Source organism: Rhinopithecus bieti, unplaced genomic scaffold (genome assembly GCF_001698545.2).
Source record: "Rhinopithecus bieti isolate Rb0 unplaced genomic scaffold, ASM169854v2 scaffold_7681, whole genome shotgun sequence".
NCBI classification, from domain to species: domain Eukaryota; kingdom Metazoa; phylum Chordata; class Mammalia; order Primates; family Cercopithecidae; genus Rhinopithecus; species Rhinopithecus bieti.
This window is the reverse complement of record NW_016806571.1, coordinates 3,316,676-3,323,241: the sequence shown is the minus strand read 5'-3', so window position 1 is coordinate 3,323,241 and position 6,566 is coordinate 3,316,676. Positions and strand designations below refer to the sequence as shown.

Sequence of the window (6,566 nt, the reverse complement as noted above, 5' to 3'; positions counted from 1 at the left end):
AATTACACAGCCGGGCGCGGTGGCTCAAGCCTGTAATCCCAGCACTTCGGGAGGCCGAGACGGGCGGATCACGAGGTCAGGAGATCAAGACCATCCTGGCTAACACGGAAACCTCGTCTCTACTAAAAAATACAAAAAAAAGCTAGCCGGGCGAGCTGGCGGGCGCCTGTAGTCCCAGCTACTCTGGAGGCTGAGGCAGGAGAATGGCGTGAACCCGGGAGGTGGAGCTTGCAGTGAGCTGAGATCCGGCCCCAGCCCTCCGGCCTGGGTGACAGAGCGGGACTCCGTTCAAAAAAAAAAAAAAAAAAAAAAAAAATTACATTGTTTTATACAGTTCAAACAGAGAGAAGAAGATGGCTAAGAGAGGTGGGGTGGTTCCCAATCCTTGCATCCTTGCAGGATTGTTTTGCTCTGTGACTACTTGTCTATGTGACCATGACCATGTGACCTTGACCAACTCAAGGTCGCATTTGCTGGACCTCAAATTCCTTTGCCATGAAATAGGGGTTGTTGGTCTGGACCAGTGATTATGAAACCTTTCAAAAGTACTGTACTGTCTTTTTCCCAGCGAAATCTTACGGGGACCCTCAACATAAGAGTATTATAAAATTGGTAGTGCTTGGTTGAAGCAGGAGAGGGGAGGAAGAGCCAGCCTGGGATAGCCTCTAAGGCCCTTGCAGAATTCTAGAATTCTGCATATCGCAGTATGAAAATCAGTGGGTAAAAGTCTCTGAAGACCCGACTCTCAACTCATTTGACATCTTTAGGGTCTTGGTAATGGTAGGCAGAGTTTGACTCAGCTAAGCCATGTGTTGTCCTGTTAGTCATAGGCTGGATAACTATTTGTTAGAGGTGGTAAAGAAGAAATTTCGGCATTGGATAGGTAGCCCAACTGGGTGATCATTAAGGACTTTTGTAGTTCTGAGCTTCTAATGGCTAGTAATCCAAGCCAGACACCTTGGAGTCACTTCCCTCCACCTCACCTTCTACCTCCAAAGAAATCAGAAGGCATCTGAATTTTACTATGTACATGAGTCTGATTCTGTTCATCACACCACAGCGGCTTTGAATCCAGCTTTGCAGTTAGACTGCTTAGTTTGGATCTTGGCTGCCTCACTTCCTGACTGAATAACCTTAGGCAAGTTAACTTAATCTCTCTGGGCCTCTGTTTCCTCATCCATAAAGCAGGAATGGCATTGACTTCTTAGAATTGTTGTGAAGATTACATGAGATAATGTGAATAAAGCACTTGGCACAATGCCTGACACTTACATACTTAAGTATGAAGTAAGTAGTACATACTTAATATGGATGGTTGTATCTATTACTAATTTTTTTTTAATTGTTGGTACTTTTCTGAACTAAAGCAATAATTTCCTGAACCCTTTTTCCAATCTTGACCCTCTCAAATCTGCTGTCTCTGATCAGCTACCAGATTGAATTATATACATCTGTGCTACTTTTTTTTTTTTTTTTTTTTTGAGAGGGAGTTTCACTCAGCCACCCAGGCGGGAGTGCAGTGGCTCGATCTCGGCTCACTGCAACCTCCACCTCCTGGGTTCAAGTGATTCTCATGCCTCAGCCTTCTGAGTAGCTGGGATCACAGGTGCCCACCATCACACCTGGCTAATTTTTGTATTTTTAGTAGAGACGGGGTTTCACCATGTTGGCAGGGCTGGTCTCAAACTCCTGACCTCAAGTGATCCGCCTGTCTTGGCCTCCCAAAGTGCTGGGGTTACAGGTGTGAGCCACTGTGCCTGGCCTAAATCTGTTCTACTTCTTTGCTTACCTTCCTTTACTTGCTTCTCATCACTTTAATGGGAAGGACCCCACTCCTAAGATTGCCGAACAGGCCCTTCTGGCCCCTTTTTTGCTTTGGCCAGTAGTTCCCAATTTTTCCATCACATTCCTTGCATGTTACTTCCCAGCAATACTGAATTAGCTTTCCTGCAGATCATGTGGTTTCATGCCTTTGTGCCTTTGCACAATACCGTTGCCTCCACCACCTGGCACACTGCTCCTGCCTGCCCTTCAAAACTCAGCATAGGGGTCATCTTTTCCCTTAACTTCTAGTGCATTTATTGAGGATCTACTATGCGCCAGGCACTGTTCTGGGTGCTAGGGCCACAGAGGAGAACAAAACACAGTCCCTGACCTCACTTCATGAAATTTCCATGTTAGTAAAGGGAAGCAGACAAAATAGGAAACCAAATATATAGACATAGTAATTCCTGATACTACGAAGAGGCTGGGGTGCCTTAAGTAAATACACATGGGCATGCTGGCGTGATGGGGTGGAGATCTGAAGTAGTCCTGTCAAGAACTGGGTTTACTTCTTTGTGAATGTTACTACTCTTACACAGAAACCTCATATGAATTATCATCCTCTGACTTAAGGATAACAGTCAGTCTGGGAGATGTTTGGTGAGTGTGACTTCTTGAGTCTCCTCTATTTCTTCACAGGAGGAATTGCATGGGTGACTATAATATCTGCTGCTGGAAGCCCCACCCCCTCATTTCCAGCAATGTCAACCAGAAACTCCAGCATAACTACTTTCTGTGGGTGCCAGAATCACCTTTTTCCAGCTATTATTCAGTTGTATCATTTAGTAGGTTGATTTTCGTATGTCAATTTTGAATCTAGTACTCTTTCTCATCTCTTATTAGTCTTAATGGTTATAGATTTCTACTTAGGTAGGTAACTGTACCATTTTTTTTCTTTTTCTTTGAGACTGTGTCTTGCTCTGTCACTCAGGCTGGAGTGTGAAGGTATGATCATAGCTTACTGCAGGCTCCACCTCCAGGGCTCAATTGATCCTCCCGCCTCAGCCTTCTGGGTATCTGAGACTACAGGCATGTGCCAACAGGCCTGGCTAATTTTCTTGTTTTTTTTTGTAGCAATGGGTTCACACTATGGTGCCCAGGCTGGCTGGTCTCGAACTCCTGGGCTCAAGTGATCCTCCCACCTCGACCTCCCAAAGCGCTGGGATTAACGGTATGAACTACCGTGCCCGGCCAGTAACTATACCATTTTTAAAGAAAGACAATTTTGACTCTTCCTTTTGTAATTGTGATCCTTATACCCTTTTTTTGACCTAGTGTACTGGTTAGGGCCGCAGATATTATATTGAAAAGTAGGAAGGATGGCTGGGCGCGGTGGCTCATGCCTGTAATCCAAGCACTTTGGGAGGCCGAGGTGAGCAGATCACGAGGTCAGGAGTTCGAGACCATCCTGGCTAACGTGGTGAAACCCTGTCTCTACTAAAAATACAAAAAAATTACCTGGACATGCTGGTGGGGGCTATAGTCCCAGCTACTTGGGAGGCTGAGGCAGGAGAATGGCGTGAACCCGGGAGGCGGAGCTTGCAGTGAATGGAGATCACGCCATCGCACTCCAGCCTGGGCAGCAGAGCAAGACTGCGACTCAAAAAAAAAAAAAAAGAAAAGTAGGAAGGATAGCAGGAGCATCCTTGTCTTGTTTTTTATTTTCATGGGAATGTTTCTAGTATTTCTATTATTTCTCTATTTCTAATATTTCACTTTTAAGTGTGATAATTGCTACAGGGTAACCTGATAAAGGTGAAGGAACTAATATGTCTTAATTTTCCAGGAATCATTATCATTATTTTCTTAAGTCATAACTGAATATTGAATTTTTTTTTTTTTTTTTTTTTTTGAGATGAAGTCTTGCTCTGTTGCACAGGCTGGAGTGCAGCGGCGCAATCTCGGCTCACTGTAAGCTCCGCCTCCCGGGTTCACACCATTCTCCTGCCTCAGCCTCCCGCCACCATGCCCCGCTAATTTTTTTGTATTTTTAGTAGAAATGGGGTTTCACCGTGTTAGTCAGGATGGTCTCGATCTCCTGACCTCGTGATCTGCCCGCCTCGGCCTCCCAAAGTGCTGGGATTACAGGCATGAGCCACCGCGCCCGGCCTTGAATATTGAATTTTATCAGATGTTCTCTGCTTCCCTTGAGAGGAATGTATTTCCTCTTCACTCTGTTCATACAGTGCTGGGGCCAGCCATCTTTTTCTTAAAGAGCCAGAAAGTAAATATTTTAGGATTTGCAGGCTGTATGATGAGTTCTTTGTCAAGCTACTCAACTCTGCCATTGTAGCATAAAAGCAGTCGTAATAATTTATTAATTTAAATAGTTTATGTTTTTTTAACCTTAGCGTTCAGAATATTTCCTTTTGGAGCTCTTTTTAAAAAATAATTGTAATGTTTAGATTCAGGGGGTACGTGTGCAGGTTTGTTACATAGTTTGTATTTTTCAACCTTGTGTTACCTTTACTGTTATGACTTTATATAATGTCCTTAAGCCTTTATGTTTTTAGACAGTATTTTTACATTTTCTGTTATGAACAGCAATGAAATTAGTTTATTCTTTCTTTGCTTAATATTTTCTCTTTTAGACTCTAAGCAACATGAGAATAAGGATCTCATCTGTTTATCATGGTGGTGCCTCGATAAATATTTATTAACAGAAGAATGGAATATATTCCATAGAAATAAATCGGTAGTTTATGATTCTTACATAATATAAAATCCCTAAGAAAAATGAAAGGTGACAGGTGAGAAGAGTGATCCTCAACTCTGGTGCTAAAGCGAAAGTTCTCCAGTTGATTGTGCAGAGTACTTGATACCAGGCCTCCAGTGCTCAGAGATTCTGATTTTATTTTGTCTTTTCCAAAGTTTGCCAATTTTATTGGCAAAGGACTGACTTTTAGCTTTATTGGTCCTCTTTGTATATCTTTGTTCTCTGCCTCATTTGTGCTGTTTATTTTTGTCTTCCTATTTAGGCAATTCTGTTATTTTTCTTTTTTTCTTTTTTTTTTTTTTTTTGAGACGGAGTCTCACTCTGTCGCCCAGGCTGGAGTGCAGTGGCCGGATCTCAGCTCACTGCAAGCTCCGCCTCCCGGGTTCACGCCATTCTCCTGCCTCAGCCTCCCGAGTAGCTGGGACTACAGGCGCCTGCCACCTCGCCCAGCTAGTTTTTTTGTGTGTGTTTTTTAGTAGAGATGGGGTTTCACCGTGTTAGCCAGGATGGTCTCGATCTCCTGACCTCGTGATCCGCCCGTCTCGGCCTCCCAAAGTGCTGGGATTACAGGCTTGAGCCACCGCGCCCGGCCACAATTCTGTTTTTTTTCTAGCAATTTATGTTGGGTTACTAAGGCCATTTGTTTTCAGCCTTTTTTTCTTATGTAAGCATTTAAGAATAAACTTTCCTGTGATTGTTTTTTTGCATCCCAAGTGTTCTGATATTTACTATTTTTCATAATCAGTTCTCTATATCCTCTAGTTTTTATTATTAATTACTTAGAAATATCTTTTTATTGATTGGTTGGTTGGTTGATTGACTGATTGATAGAGACAGGGTATTGCTGCGTTGCCCAGGCTGGTCTTGAGCTCCGAAGCTCAAGCGATCCTCCCACCTTGGCCTCCCAAAGTGCTGGGATTACAAGCGTGGGCCACCACACCCAACTGGAGTATCTTTTTAAATTTGAAAGTAAATGTTTTAGTGAAATAAACCTGTATAGCTTAATTGGGATTTGGGTCGGGAAATGAGGGACGATCTGGAATCTTTGAATTTGTTAATTTATATATATATATTTTTCCAAATATTGCATGAGTACTTGAAAATAATGTGTATGATTTCTGTATTATTTAGATGAAGCTTGTTGCGTATTTCATTAAAATCTTTTTTGTCGTTGGTGATTTGATTGCTTGATCTTAATCACTGAAAGATGTTAAATATGTCTGCTTTGATCAAGAGTGTTAAAGTTTTCTCTGTACTTTTGTTAGCTTTTGAAACTTTAATTCTTGGATGCTTGTACCTTTAAAATGTTATGTCTACCTAGGAAAGTGAATCCTTTATCATTATATAGTTACCTTCTTTTTCTAGTAATGCTTTTGATGCATTTAAGTCTATTTTGTAGCATATTGATAGAGCTAATGCTGGGTTTCTTTCAGGTAGCATACTTAGTACAGTATGTATCTTTTCATTCTTTTACTTAAAATTTTCTTAATTCTTACGTTTTGTCTCTTATAAGTAGCATAAGCTAGAATATTTTTAAAAAAAACAATATGACAGTCTTTGCCTTGTCACTGAAGAGTTTATTTTGTCTAGCTTTTAAGAGTCAAATTCTGTAAAATATTTGAAGAGATTTATTTGAAGCTAAATGTAGTGACCATGGCCCGTGACACAGCCCTCAGGAGGTCCTGAGACCTCCCAAGGTGGTCGGGGTGCAGCTTGGTTTTATACATTTTAAGGAGGCATGAGACTAAAATCAAACACATTTAAGAAACATATTGGTTTGGTCCAGAAAGGCAGAACAACTTGAAGGGGTGGGGGGTGGGGGCTTCTAGCTTATAGGTAGATTTAAAAGTTTTCTGGTTAAAAATCGGTTGAATTTATCCAAAGACCTGGGATCAATAGAAAGGAATGTCTGGGTTGCAATAAGAGGTTGTGGAGACCAAAGTTTTCTCATACAGATGAAGCCTCCTGGTAGCAGACTGCAGAGAGAACAGGTTGTAATATGTTTCTTTTTGCTTTTTTTTTTTTT

General features: G+C 41.8%; 1 protein-coding gene across 1 annotated transcript in view; it reads left to right on the top strand.

Moving 5' to 3' along the window:
• The window catches only part of DTNB (dystrobrevin beta), a 314,783-nt gene that overhangs the window by 39,637 nt on the left and 268,580 nt on the right, over nt 1–6,566 (top strand).